Consider the following 15,727-nt stretch of genomic DNA (forward strand, 5'->3'; position numbering starts at 1 on the left):
CAGGAATGCCTCAAAGTACTACCAGCCAACAACTTTGATGAACTCTCTGAGACTGATGGAGCTGCTGCTGATGGTGGCAGCTCTCAGCAGGACATAGCCAGCCCATCAGTTAGCGGTGATCCTGACTCTTCTAGAAGGTATCCCACCAGAGAACGAAGAACCCCATCCAGACTGATTGAGGAGATGTAGCCAGGGTCTTGGAATCTGTTCCTGTTTGATTGAACTATATTCAGGACTGCGAATTGTGTTTTTTTTGTATTGTTGTTTTTGGTATATACTTTACCTTAACTGTACACATGTAATGTAAAAAAAACAAAAACAAAAAAAAAACAAGGGGGGTGATGTAATATGTAGCAAGCAGTCCTGTCCCTTTAAGAGCAGTGCACATGGGACAGGAACCAGGAAGTAGGAGTTAGTTGCTTGCTCAGGGGCTGGAGAGAAGCTGCAGATCTATGTGTGGAGACACGAATAAAGATAGTTCATGTTGGATTTCATCCCTGACTCCTAATACTTCTTGAAGATGTTACACCAACATCTCCAGAATTGTTTTTTATTCAAATGAAACAGATTCAAATCTATTTTTTACACAAAAAAAGTTAATGTTGTTGTTTTAATGACTCCCGGCAGAGTGATAAGAAGACTGAACTCCTTGACTTCTACCTTTTCCGCCTTGTATTTCATTATATTTCTCTTATTTAGCTCAGATTCTTAGTGATCAAACTTTTGGGCCATTTTGAGCTGTAAAGGCTCAAAAAATGTTTAATATAAAATAAAAAATGGCTAAAATAATGGAACCAATAGCTTTTTTATTTGTTGGCTGTTTTGAGGTTCAGTACTCATCACCTATCCACACGATAAGCAGTACGTGTCTGATCGGTGGGGCTCCGACTGCCGGGAACCTTTCAGCTCTAGAGGACCAATGAGGAAAGCCGAGAGCTGTACTTGCCCAGCTACATCAGGCTCATAGACTTGAATGAAGCAGCAGAATGCATGTTTGACAGCCAATGCAATGAACCAAGGGGTCACTGGACCCTTAGTCTTATGATAGTCGGGGTTATTGCAGAGGTGACCATTTCTATTGTCTCCTCCCACAGTGGAGTCTAATTCAGTGGAAAGGTCTTACATGTCTTTGGTTCTCCTTATTGACATCTTCTGTGAGAAGTGAAATGATTTATCATGTGCATAAATTCAAATCTGTGCTGGTCACATGATGGATGCACAGGTGCAGAGAACTCTGATAACAAGGCCGTCACTGGAAAAGCCCCATAACTGTGTGGTCATCACATGACTATCACATGACCCGCACTTCATCACATGACCCGCACTGACTTTCAATCACTGGAAGTAAGATACTAAAGGTAAACTGAGTCTTAGATTTCTTTCATACCTTAAAAAATGCTTCTTCAAAGACAAGAAGTGGACCTGAGAAGCCGATGATGAGTAAGGGCTGTGCGGCGAGTAAGGAGAAGATGACCCCGAGCACTGAGGTGGATACTATGAGCTCTGACACCCCCATCAATCCTTGCGTCTTCTCCCCTGAGAATGTAAAGAAAGTTTTAGCCCTGATTGTTTGTGATGATAACACTTTGCTCGCAGCTTTGGATGTGGCTGGAGTAGAACACATAGAAATATAAAAACTTATGAGATTGTTGGCAGAAAGCCCCCCGGTCCATCTAGTCGGCCCTTAGTATTTCTCTTCTTATTATCCTAGGATAGATATATGTATATACCAGGCAGGTTTACATTCTGTTATTGTAGATTTACCAACCACATCTGCTGGAAATTTGTTCCAAGCATCTACTACTCTTTTCAGTAAAGTAATATTTTCTCACTTGATTTTTCCAATAACCTCTCACTGTGTTCTCTTGTTCTTAAGTTAATTTTTTTTTGTAAAAAACACTTCCCTCCTGAACCCTATTTAGTCCTGTAACATATATAAAGGTTTCCATCATGTCCTTCTTTCCTCCAGACTATACAGATTCAAATTCCATCAGCAATAGCCTCCTATTGTGCACTGGGTGCCGAGGATGAGGCTATGTCTCTTTACTTCCTCCTCAGCGCCATTCCAGAGCTTTTAGCAGTGTAATCCTCGGTCCTGTGCTCCGTTAGGAAGACTGCCCCTCCCCCAGATCGCCAATTGATTATCATTAGAAGGAGCGGGCCGGCTCACGTGATTGAGGTCGATCAGTGCTCCTAAAGATGCTGAGGATTACACTGCTAACAGCACGGGAATGGCACAGAGGAGGAAGGAAAGAGACGCACATTCCTCCTCTGCTCTTTGTGTATAAAAGTTCCCCTTTAAGTCTTTTCTGATATTTTCTATACCTCACACCCTCCACCATTTTTGTAGCCGTCTTTGGACCTGTTCTATTTTATCACTATCTTTTTATAGGTGAGGTCTCCAGAACTGGACACAGTATTCCAGATGTGATGTCACTAGAGCTCTATATAGCGGGATCACAATCTCCTCTTCCTACTGGTTATACCTCTAGCTATACAGCCCAGCATACCATTATATACCGTATTTTCCGGCGTATAAGACGACTTTTTAACCCTGAAAGATTTTCTTAGAAGTCGGGGGTTGTCTTACGCCGGGTACGGTCGCCCCATACGGTGGGGGGACGCAAAAATAGCCCCATCCCCACCGAATGGGGCAACCACTATGAAAAAAAAATCAAACATTTAACTCACCTGGGGCCCGTTCCCGGCCTCCGTGCGCCTTCAGTACCGTTCCCGGCGCAGGCAGTGCAGAGGCGGAGATCGCCAAACCTCTGCCGGGCAGCCGAGTGTTATCGGAGAGGCTTGGAGACGCTTGGCTGCCGGGAGAGTTTCGGGTGAATGAGAGAGGCTTCGGGAATTTTCGGCGCCTCTCTCATTCTCTCAAATCTCTCCCTGCAGAGCTGCGGTCAGGCAGGGGTTAACATTTTCCTGCGTATAAGGCGAACCCCTGACAATCTTCTTAAAAGTCAGGGGTCGTCTTATACGCCCAGTCACCTTATACGGCGGAAAATACGGTATATATATACAGCCCAGCATAGCATTATATATATACAGGACATCATAGCATTATATATATATATATATATATATATATATATATATATATATATATACAGCCCAGCATACCATTATATATACACAGCCCAGCATACCGTTACATATATATACAGCCCAGCATACCATTATATATACAACCCAGCATACCATTATATGTATACAGCCTAGCACACCATTATATATATATACAGCCCAGCATACCATTATATATATACAGCCCAGCATACCATTAAATATATATATACAGCCCAGCATACATTACATATATATGCAGCCCAGGATACCATTATATATATACAGCCCAGCATACCATTATATATATATACAGCCCAGAATACCATTATATATATACAGCCCAGCATACCATTACATATACAGCCCAGAATACCATTATATATATACAGCCCAGCATACCATTATATATACACAGCCCAGCATACCATTATATGTATACAGCCTAGCACACCATTATATATACAGCCCAGCATACCACTATATATATATATATATATACAACCCAGCATACCAATATATATACAGCCCAGCATACCATTATATATATATATATATATATATATATATATACAGCCCAGCATACTATTATATGTATACAATGTTTACAGCCCAGCACACCATTATATATATACAGCCCATCATACCATTACATATATATACAGCCCAGCATACCATTATATAAACAGCCCAGCATACCGTTACATATATATACAGCCCAGCATACCATTATATGTACAGCCCAGCATACCAATAATATATATATAGGCCAGCATACCAATATATATACAGCTCAGCATACCATTATATATATACAGCCCAGCATACCATTTTATATATATATATATATATATATATATATATATATATATATATATATATATACAGCCTCGCATACCATTATATAAACAGCCCAGAATACCATTATATATATATATACAGCCCAGCATAGCATTATATAAACAGCCCAGCATACCATTAGCTTTCCCTACGGCCTGGTCAGAAATCACTACCCCTAAATCCTCCTCTTCTAAAGTCTTTGCCAACACAGAACTTCTGATATGATACTCGGATAGAGGATTCCTCCTCCCCAAGTGTATTATTTTACATTTGGAAACAGCAGTTTCCATTGTTTGGACCACTTATCTAGTAAAGCTAAATCATTTTCCATATTACTGACACCTCCAGGAATTTCAGCCCTATTGCACACTTATGTGCCTCATGTGACATGATAAATACAGATATGTGTGCACTAAACGTAGCTAGAAATCAGCAAGTGTTACCTAAGAGACCCCCAAAAGTGATGGCCGGAGACAGGGCCGCAAAGTAGATAAACAGGGCGGCTGCAAAACACTGACTGTTGAGCCCGTCCTTGATGTCGCTCCAGTATCTCACATACCGCCGGCGTATGTCACGAATCAGACCCCCAAAAAGAAATCCAGAGCGCTCCAGAGGATCCAGCTCACTCTCTACGTCATCATCATCCTCCTCCTCTGGCTTCATTACTGTAGTGTCTGCGCAGAAGAGAGGACATGGTATAAGATGGATGGATTACACCTGCCCAATATTTATCCTTAGAAATCTGAGGGAGGACACTGAGTAACGTTAGAGGTCCTCATGCTCCACATATGCGACGAAGAACGCTTCACAAAACTAAAATTCCCATCATGCTTGGACAGCCAAAGCATTAGGCCAGGCTTGATGGGGATTGTAGTTTTGCTACAGATGGTTCCCCATCCTTGTTCTACATCCAAAGGACTGAACCTCTCACCTTCTGGTTGTCCCGTCAATTTCGGAGCTGCGTGTTCCCTGGCTGAGCGTCGCTGTTCCCTCTCCCTCCTCTTCCTCAGTAGATCCTTCTGAAAAGTAGCGATAGAGCGTAGAAGATCCTTCCCTTCCACCTCGCACGGCGGGAGAACCATACTGCAATCCAGGAACTCATTGATAGCATTCAGAAGGTCGTGTCTATCTGCAGCCATGTACGCCGCTTCATGGAAAACCTGGACAAAAACAAAATTTACATTGAAAAACTTAAAAAGTTTAAAAACGATAAAATAAAATAAAAAATAAAACAATACCAGTAAAATTAAAAAAAAAAAAATCTTTAAAAAATCATCACCATTTTGTAACCTTTTTATATTTCTAGATATGGAGCTATATCAGGGCTTAGATACTTTTATGGAATATTTTCATTTTTGGGTGAATCTAGGTTTTTTTTTTTCCAATGTTTGTTGAGAGTTAAGGTAAACAATAAAAAACAAAGCGCAAATTTGGTTAATTTGTTAATTTTTTTTTTACTGTTTTAACAATAATTTAACATTCTTCTGGACACTTCCAATCATGGTGATATCAACTATATTCTTTTTCAGGTTTTTTTTCTATGTGATCATTGGGGGTTTTAAAGTTATTTTTACTTTTATTTTCTCTATATTTTTTTCTAATACCTTCAGTCCCCATATGGGACAAGTGATCATTTGTGATCACTTCCACAATACACTACAATACTCCTGTAGTAAGAGTATTTCGATGGCAGGCCTAGGAGGGGGTCTTCATTTTGACTGTTGCTCACCCCCATGCTTTTTCTCTCTAACCCCTTAGATGCTGTGGTCACTATAGACAACATGTAGGTAGTTAAAGGGGTGGGATCTGAGTTATCATTACCATGAGAATAGACATTACACCTAAGGAAGCTATTGGTGTCAGTAGTGCTTGTGCAGCCCTGCAGTTCCTGACACCGCCATTAGTGGCAGCAGGGAGGCCCTTTTGCACTTTCTGATGCCACTCAGTGTAAATAAGTTTAAAACAATTATTTACATTTTCTAACATTTTAATTACAAGGTTATTAAAGTTGCAAACTTATATACCTTCATGAAAGAAAGTTTATATATACACATAGGGGGAGATTTATCAAGACTGGCATACAAGTACGCTGGTCTTATATTAGGCCCCGCCCCTTTTCCCGGCAGAATTCACTAAGAGGCGCACGCCTCTTAGTGAATCGGGCCGGCCGGGTGCCCAAACCTGCGTCCAGCATACTAAATCTACACCTGCTTCCAGCTTGCAGGCGTAAATGAAGCGCGGGAGGAGGCCGCGCTTCCTCACTGCCTTGTCTAGCCCCCCCCAAGCTCCCACAGCACGCCCATCGAGCGAGTGGGGCATACAGCAGGCATACGCCTTGGAGAAGGGGCGAATCTGCAACTTCTCCCTGGCGTACGCCTCAGGCGGACGCTTCATAAATTCCAGAAAGTTATAGTTATAGTTGATTTGAAAGAAAAATGTTTTTGCCGGCGTACCCCTTTAAGCCTTTAAATCCCATGTGCACAGCCTAAGCCGTATCTAGAATAAATTAATCAGCCTGGCATATTACATAACATACAGAGAGTATTCAATATTAGTAAAATCAGAGTTTTTAGCACAATGTGGTCCCTAAATAATTCATTCTACTACACCCAAGGAGCGATGTATAATAGGAGCGATGAGCCGCGCTCCATATCATCATCCACTGACTATCATTACTCCGTCCGTCAGCAGACCCTTATAATCTCCTTATAATTGCCGATACTTTAGCGTTTCCGTGTCAGCTGATCTATATCCTGCGCCGGTAAAATCACTGTAATTACATCTATTCAACCAAGTAAAAAATCCCAGCGGGAAGTAATAATCACAAGCCGGCGGCGCTGCCTTCATGGCTGCGGTAATGTACAGTATCCACCGTGCACCAGGAGAAGGTGAAGGGCGACATCTCCCCATTCAGTACAATTCACCCTTCACAATCAGATAATTGTATGGTATTAGTGTCACCCTCCCCGGCCGCTCATACATCTCTGCAGGTCGAGCGCTATAATTTCAAGGGTCCTTCCTACCTGTAATTTTGCAACTATAGAAATAAAAGTCAAGTGTTTTATACACCTGGTATTGTACAAAGTGCGCTGAATAAGTTCTAGTCAGGGAATAACAATTGCGTTGCTCTTAAAGGGGCCCTGTCACCGGCCTGGTTTATAGGGTTTGCAGATCCATGTTTCTGATATTGAGTCTATGCCGAGGATTTGAAGCTTATTTTTTAGTGGAAAAGTAATAACCTCAATCTTCTTCTTTCATGGCAGGATAGAAGGGTTTTGATATGTTGCCGCCCATGGTGAGACTAACAATTCCTTTCATACTTCTTATTATTTATTCAGTCTTGTTATTATCTATTCAGTTCTGAGCTGCTGCTGAAAACACAAAAATTTGTGTGAGAGCTTTTCTCTCTGCCCCCCCCCTCCTCCCCCTCCCTTCTGAGACAGCCAGGGGCGTAGCTAAGATTCATGGTTCCCCATAGCAAAAAACTATAGGGCCCCCCCATACACATACTCACCTGGCCCGGCACAGCCCCCCAGCGTTCTTTTATTCTCCCAGCTCCCTGGCACACGAGTGATGTCAATCATGCTCTGGGGAGCTGGAAGAATGAATACTGGGGGACTGTGCCGGGCCAGGTGAGTATGTGAATGGGGGGGCTCTTGTGGCTGAAGGCGCAAGGGCCAGGGGCATACATCAGCCCTCTCAGAAGGGAGGGGGAGACAAAGAGAAAAGCTCACACAAAGATTTTTTTGGTTTTGAGCAGAAAGCAGCAGCCCATAACTGGGGGAAGGAGACTAAACAGATATTAACAAGTATGGAAGGAATTGTTAGTTTCGCCATGGGCAGCAACATATTAAAATTTATGTTTGAGTGGAAAACCCCTTTAAGCCTCGACTCTCTAACCATATACCCAGTACAGATATAGGTATACCATCTATTCAGTATGGCTGCACTACCACCATGGGTACTTACTTTGTCTGACATAAGAGTGGAGATGGAGCGTCCGATCTCATGGTAATCCATATTAGACTGAGTAGGACCCAGCAAAACAAACAGGAACCGCACAGGGACCGGAACCTCAAGAACGGACTCAAGCAGTACCGCCTCACTGAGACGCACAAACGCCATAGCGGGATTGGCCAAGAACTCCACACAACCTGCAAAGGATAATCATAAGTCTATGAGCAGCATTGGATGGTGGCCTAGACACGGAATCTGCAACCAGAGCTGTAATGGACGTCTACAAAGAAACTGGAGCAAACCAGTCATACCACTCTAATGTACACAATACCAACAATTGCTTAAAGGGATATTCTGTGTAGAACAGATATGTCTAGTGCAGGGCCTGAGGGGGCGGAGCATGACAACCAAAGAGGGAATCCCTTTGTCATGCTCCGCCCCCTCAGGTCCTGCACTAGACATATCTGTTCTACACAGAATATCCCTTTAAGCAATTGTTGGCTTGCACTAGGCATAACACAGTGTTCCTTTAACCCAGGGATGGGGAACCTTCAGCCCTCCAGCTGTTGTAAAACTACAACTCCCATCATGCCTTGACAGCCTTCGGCTGTCCAGGCATGATGGGAATTGTAGTTTTACAACAGCTGAAGGGTCGAAGGCTCCCCATCCCTGCTTTAGCCCTAACATTTCTCTCTACTAACAGAGGCTTTGCAGTTCTTACACCACCCATGCACCTTCCAAGCACTGAAGTTAATACAGATAACATTTACTAACCCACAAGAACGACGGTGGCCTCAGCATTTTCTGGAATCTTCTCCATGAGCTTCCAGTGTTTCATACGGTGACCGTCTGGTCCGTTCACTGTTTTCTAGAGAACATAAGATATTGGGGGAGATTTATAGAAGTGGTGTAAAGCAAAACTGGCTCAGTTGCCCCTAGCAACTAATCTGGTTTCACTTTACATCTTTCACAGATTTCTTGGAAAATCTGGTGGAATCTGATTGGTTGCTAGGGGTAATTGAGCAAATTCTACTTTACACCCATTTGATAAATCTCCACCATTGTGTCATTGGTGATAGCAAAAAAAATCCACTTATTTTAACCTGACTTATATGGGCCCAGCAAGTCAGATATTTGTAGGACTTGGCTGCTAACCATTGCCATGTGCAGTCCGAGGGTTGGACTGTCTGGTCTGCCGCGATAGAAAGTGAAGAGAGAGCTGGCTGTGTATGTGCGGGATCGGGATAGATGGGGGGCCCATTGGTCAGACCTCCACGATCAGCTTATCAGGGGAAAACTTCTTTGGATAGGAATACCCTTCATGACAGAACCCACCGGCCCGGCTCACCTGTTTACTGTCTTGGTCACTATGGGAATTATTGGTGGCGGTTTCTTTGGATGGGCTGGTGGCTGTGACATGGTTGCTTGGACCAGAAGAGGTGGGGGTGACACGAGGATGATGAGACTCTCTTCCATCATTAGGATGGCTACCAAAGACAAAAAGGTTGACACTTAAAGGGGGTTATCCAGTATCAGAAAAATATGGCCACTTTCTTCCAGTGACAGCACCGCTCGTGTCTCCAGTTTGGGTGCAGGTTTTGCAACTGTTCCATTGAAGTGAATGGAGCTTATTTGCAAACCACACCTGAACTTGAGACAAGAGTGGTGTTGTTGGAAGGAAGTAGTCATGTTTTTCTAACACTGGATAACCCCTTCAAGAAATATCCAATAGACCTTTCATCACACGTGAATACGTGTCATTCTGAAAGAGAATGTGTCATCAAAAATAACTTATTGTATAAATAAGGTTTTTATGTTAAACATATTTTTAACAATTTTTGTTGATATGTATTCTAATTTTCAATTTTTCTATCTATATTATAAAATAATCCTAAAATCTTGCATTTTTAATTCTCATCACTGTGGATAAAACTAAGCCGAGACTTCCTGTTGTGTCTGTAGTCATAAGAGGAGACTGCTGTAAAGTGATCTGTACAGCATTGCAGCGTCATGTGACACCAGTAAATAGAGGAGACAATAGCAGCTCCCTGTGGAATGACCTCCTCACAGATCACAGAGCGTGCTCAGTAATGTTTCAGATTCATCTCAAGTGGACAGAGTCTGTTTATTGTCATCTATGTCCATGAGTCTTGTTGTAAAGCATGTTAAAAACAGCTCAGGCAATATGGCTGCCACCACAACAATGTACAAATAGTGAAATAAAAAAAATAAAATTGTCAGAAAATCGAAACAAATTAGAATAAAAAAACAAGCTTTAGAATCTGACGTTAATCAGTAAAAGAAAATGTAGGTGACACATCCTCTTTAGTGAGAGGCCATAGACCAGACATTTTGGACATATAGCTATAGTTATGAATCTATGACAGTGAACAAGGATGTATCTGGATTTAACCTACATCCACTTTTGATGGGTTACCTATGCTTCAACAAAAGTGACCGCAAAACGTTAGAACGATCGATGACTCGTATCTGGTCAGAAACAACCATAGTCTCTACAATCATCTGGGCGATTCCGGGCATGGTGGTCTGGTCCAAATCCAAGAGTACAGCTCCTGTAATACAAATGCAGGCAGTAAAAATAAGTGAAGAACAGAACAGACTGAATTTTTGTTCTCTAGTCATAGTGAATGAGATTTACCAATACATGTATGCACAGTGTCAGTCTGCAGCTGATAAAGCCACCAGGACAATCATCATAGATGTGAAAAGGAATGGAAATCGAATCATTTGGATGGAGTGGTATATGGCGCTGACCTTTTTTTTTTTTCTTTACCATTATCTCCAATAATGGTACTTATAGGTACCAATCATAGATACACCTATAGTACCCCCTCAATGTGAAAGTTACGGAATTGCATAGAAAGACCCATCTGCTGGGCCAATCTTTTAGCACACTATGGGACAGCTTCTGTCAGATATCTTGGTGTCAAATGGTCAACAGATGAACCTACAAAAACCCACCATGGGTGATGGTCTTCCTGAGCTCGAGCAGGCTACGGAATGACAAGGAAGCCACATGAGGTCTTCCCCATCGTGATGTGTCCTGCTCCACATCCTCCTCAAATTTTATCCAGCGAGCAGTCTCCTTCCATTGCATTTCATGGACTCCTTCACACACCAACTCGTTCAGCTCCACAAAGACCTGGAGACACAATATAAAAAGCAATCGAGTAACATCTAGAATACATGGCCATGATGTTCCTTTGTGTCACCACCATAAAGAAACCACAAAATTGATGACACAACCTTGTGTTGTTATGTAGAATATTCTTAAGTATGAGTCTTCCTTGTTGGGTCTGGTCCTTGGGCTTACCTCATGGGGTCCCTTCCTATCAGTTTTTTTCTTGGCCCAGTTGGCCTGTGGTGGCATGACCATGGCCTCCTTCCGGCTCGCACGATTCTTCGTTACCAGCTGCCTCCGCAGTACTGGAGGTTCATCCAGATTGAGGACTATACACAAGAGACAACCAAGGTGAAGGGGTAAGGTGCGATTTGGATTGTAAATAAAACTCATCTGAAAAACATACACTAAACACTACACACAGTCAAAAGCCAGGAACTACTCAGTCATCTGTAAGATATGACCACCAACCGGTATATTGATGATATGCGTTAGGTCAATGTAGCCATTTGTTAAAGCCTTACAACATATTTCTCTGATTTTGGGCTTTATATGTGATTTAAACAGAGGCCTAACGTATCCTTCCGCCATCTTGAAAGCCACCAACCAATACCCATACTGGTCATGATGAGATGCTTCCCTATTATAAAAAGGTTCCTTTGTCAATTGACTCCTATACATTGCAGCTGCCATAAAGCACACAATTCCTTCGGCACTAATTATACAGGAGGAAAGCATTTGCCTCCAATATGGCCACCGTCATGGAAATTTTCAAAAATAAAGATAAAAACAAGATTAAACATTTTTTTTTATACACTATTATGGGGCAAGCCCCATGGACATTGGCAACAATGGACAGACCATGCTCTGTGACCTGTCAGATTCATCTATTTAAATCTCTTTCTTCCGGTGTCAACTTTCGCTTTATGCTGCACAGGTCACTTTACAGCAGGTCACTTTTCCTTATCAAAAAAAAACAGGAAATCTTAGCTTAGTTTTAGGCCTAGTGGTGAGAATGGAAACTGCAAGATTATTTCATAATAAGATAAATAGTAAAATGGAGAAAAAAACATAAAAAATATGTTTGACATAAAAACTTTAATTTAAACAAAAGGTCAATTTCTGATAACTTTTTTCCTTTTAAGGCTGAGAAGCTCTATTATTGTACTTGGTATAAGATTTACTAAAGAGGTGAAGCCGACCCCCCTGCCCATATCTACCATATTAATCCATTTGAATGTTATAGATGGGGGTCCCTGCTCAGGATCACTCCGAACCAGGATGGAGAACCATTCTGTATTGATAGCCCTCTAACATGGACAACTAGTAGGAATAAAGTCTGGCTGGGTGCAACTTCCCCAGGTAGAGGTTGAGGTATTAGAATCTCCATCATGGCTCCAAACTAAATGGGGCTCTCTGTTGTGATAAAAATCCCTTTAAGAAATATCTGTGAGTCAAGCAGCACAAAAAGCACTACATCTGTCTTGTAGACACCTCCCTAGATATATTATAGGACAGGTGAAATAGTAACAAAACACAAAAACTAAACTGAAGGCATAAATGACATAAAGTAGAACAGAAGAAAGTTACTTACGAATGTTGTCTCCATCTGGATGGGATAGATGGGTTTTGATGGACTCCCAAAGATCGTAATCATCAAAGTTCAGAACAAACTCCCAAAGTCCTCATGTCCTACCGAAGTCCCTTATATTTCTGGTGGAACTTTCTTTCCTAACCACTTCATTTGAGGCCTCCTCCTTCCCTTCACTCTCATCTCCTTCCTGTATGGTTCTCATCTTACTTCTCTTCGACTACTGTCTTGAAATTAAGGTCTTGGTCTTATTCTTGGTGTCGGCCGAACCAGAGACTTCCTACAATATTCTGATTTCTGGGAAAGGTCAGCTACTCAACTGGAACATATGAATACCAAGCCGAGGGGTCGGATCCTATGCACAATGTCCACATATCATCTGACCCGAAACCAAATGACGGTGCAAGACATAGCGCTTGCAATCAGCTCAATGTGGAACCCAAAAATGGTATTGGTGTTAAGTTACCCGATCCCTTCTCTATTTCTGCCTGGTAGAATTGGAATGGTTGCTTGAAGATTAACTAAAAAAGTCAATGTGTCCCCGTCTTAGTCTATGTATAATCTACCTGCTTCTTCTAAAGTCCATCCCATAAGATTATCCCTTATCTCCACCTTGCCTCAATGCTCTGGTGTTGTCTCCAGCCTGTCCATCTGGTGTATCTTCTCTATGTGTCCACTACCCGCCTGTTCTATTGAGTTCTCCATGTCCCCGGACATCTCCATGGATTTCCATGACGTTCTTCAGCCATCCCGTTGCCCAGTGATGTCAGTGTCGGGCACATGGGTCTGTTTTAGAAAGTAGAGTAACACGTGAGATGGTTCCCTTCTTTCCCTAGGACGTTGGGTAGAGGTCAATGGACGACCAGCGTCCAGATTAGTTCATTGTATTCACCGTTTAATCCAGGACACATTGACCATTTATCCTTTGCAGCATGCATTGTATATTTTCGGCATTGAACAGGCAGAACTGTTGCTAAAATACAACAAATCAATACTTTCCCTTGGTGTAATTATTGATCGGGCCAGTAATTGATTGCTCTCTGGAGCCTCCAGCAGTTCCTGCACTTCATTCAATGTCAAGCCCAGTTATGATGACTAGGTGCGGGAATGATGGGGAGACACGAGGCTCTTCTACTGACGGTATGCTGCACGTCAGCCTAGTTGGACATCCACATAAAGGGGATCTAAACTTTTATAAATAAAACAGTTCCATTAAAATAAGTTTATTCCAGATTATTTGTCACGGCCGCGGCGGCGTCCCGTGCTCCGGGCCGCCGCCGCGACCTCCCTCTGAGCCATGCAGCAGCCCCGGTGTCCATAGGCAGGGACCCGGCGCTGCTGTTTCTTCAGCCCCGGCGGGCGCCTCACCTCTCCACGCTCCCGTCCGTCGCTGTGCCGGCCGGCGCGCGCGTCCCCGCCTCCTAGGGCGCGCGCGCGCCGGCTGTCTCAGGTTTAAAGGGGCAGTGCGCTCCTAATTGGTCCATGCACACTATCACTCCCTATAAGTTCCAGCCCTGCCCCACTACAGGTGTTGGAGCCTCTACATGCTTCCCATAGCGTTTGGCCCAGCTCCCTGTTGTTCCTGATTCCTAGTCCTTGTTCCTGATTCCTAGTCCTTGTTCCTGATTCCTGTCCGATACCTGGTCCCCAGTCCCAGTTCCTGGTCCCTGCTCTCCTGTGTTCAGCCAGTTGCCCGCGGTTACGCATATTAACCTCTGCCAGCACCATCTTACGTCTGCTGCTCCTGCTACACCTCGTCTGCCGTCACTAGCAACCAAGCCAGGGGTAGCGACCTGGGGGTCGCCTGCCGCAGCAAGTCCATCCCGCCTTGCGGCGGGCTCTGGTGAAAACCAGCGGCCCCTTAGACTCCGCTCCCTGGTGAGGTTAGTGCCATCGCTGGTGACGGTCCAGTGGATCCACTACTCCAGGTGTTACAGTAGGCTCCAACCATGGATCCCGGCGAGGTGCCTGATATCCGCGAAGTGGCCCGAGTGGTCGCCCTACAGGCTCAACAGATCCAGCAACAGTCACAGCTGATCCAACAACTGACTGCAGCTGTACAGCAGCATACCACAGCTCAGCAGTCCTCACCTCCTGCAGCCTCTGCTAACCTACGTCTGGCTCTCCCATCAATATGGAGGTGACCCCAAGTTTTGCAGAGGATTCCTGACCCAATGCACTATGCATATCGAACTTCTAAGCAGTCAGTTTGCCACCGAGCGCTCTAAAGTGATTTCATTATCAGCCTATTGGAAGGTAGAGCCTCTGGCCTGGGCCACACCACTGTGGGACCCGTGATGATCCTGTTGGGAGAACTCCGTCTCTTGGGTTGCCGAGTTTCCCTGTCTTTGAGGAACCTGCCTGTGCGTCTTCGGCTGAGACTGCTCTCGCTCAATCTCTCCCCGGGGACTTCTCCGTTGGTGATTACGCCATCCGTTTCCGCACCCTGGCTGCAGAACGAGACTGTAAGCCGCTCTAATTGCCCACCTTTAAAAAGGGCTTGTCCAGTCAGGTGAATCGGTGCTCGCTGCCCGATATTTGGCCTACATCCTTGAATTAACTCATTCCTAACTGGCTACCATAAGTCTACACCAGGTTTTTCCTGAGAGAGAGGAGGAGGTCCGGCAGAACGGCGTTTGAGTCTGCCCCCGCGTCCATCCCGGCTGGTCCGTTGTTCCAGGGCATCCCTTGTTCTCCTATGCACCTCCGCTCCCAATTCCTATGCAGTGTAACGAGCCCGCCTGCGCTGGCTGAGAGTGCCCGTCGCTGGAGCTGAAATCTCTGCCCTCTTTGCTGTGGCACTGATCACTACCGGAAGAGTAATTCCCCAACGGTCCTCAGCTTCCGGAAACGCACGCAACCTATGTCCGGTGGGAGAGGCCCTCCTAGGGTGGATGCCACCTCTCGTCCAAGGTTTTAAAGCCATCTCTCATCCAGACCCCCCTCATGGCAAGTTCTCCAGACCACAGCCCTCTCGACTCTGGCGCTGCCTGGCTTTTTCATTTCTGCTTCGTTGTTCAAGATGGCGGCTACCCGTGATCCAACTAGCCCTACCCCCGGTCACATCTCTTCGGTCACCGGGCAGATTCTTAACGAAGCTGTGCACTGCCAGACGGCACCCCTAGTCC

The 15,727-nt window shown here is 44.2% G+C and overlaps 1 pseudogene; it reads right to left on the bottom strand.

Moving 5' to 3' along the window:
- Positions 1 to 1,119: 1,119 nt before the first annotated feature.
- LOC138775819 (anion exchange protein 3-like) lies at positions 1,120 to 13,263 on the bottom strand (annotated as a pseudogene).
- Between the last annotated feature and the right edge of the window lie 2,464 nt (positions 13,264 to 15,727).

The sequence above is a fragment of the Dendropsophus ebraccatus genome, unplaced genomic scaffold, assembly GCF_027789765.1.
Source record: "Dendropsophus ebraccatus isolate aDenEbr1 unplaced genomic scaffold, aDenEbr1.pat pat_scaffold_2108_ctg1, whole genome shotgun sequence".
In the NCBI taxonomy this organism is placed as follows: Eukaryota; Metazoa; Chordata; class Amphibia; order Anura; family Hylidae; genus Dendropsophus; species Dendropsophus ebraccatus.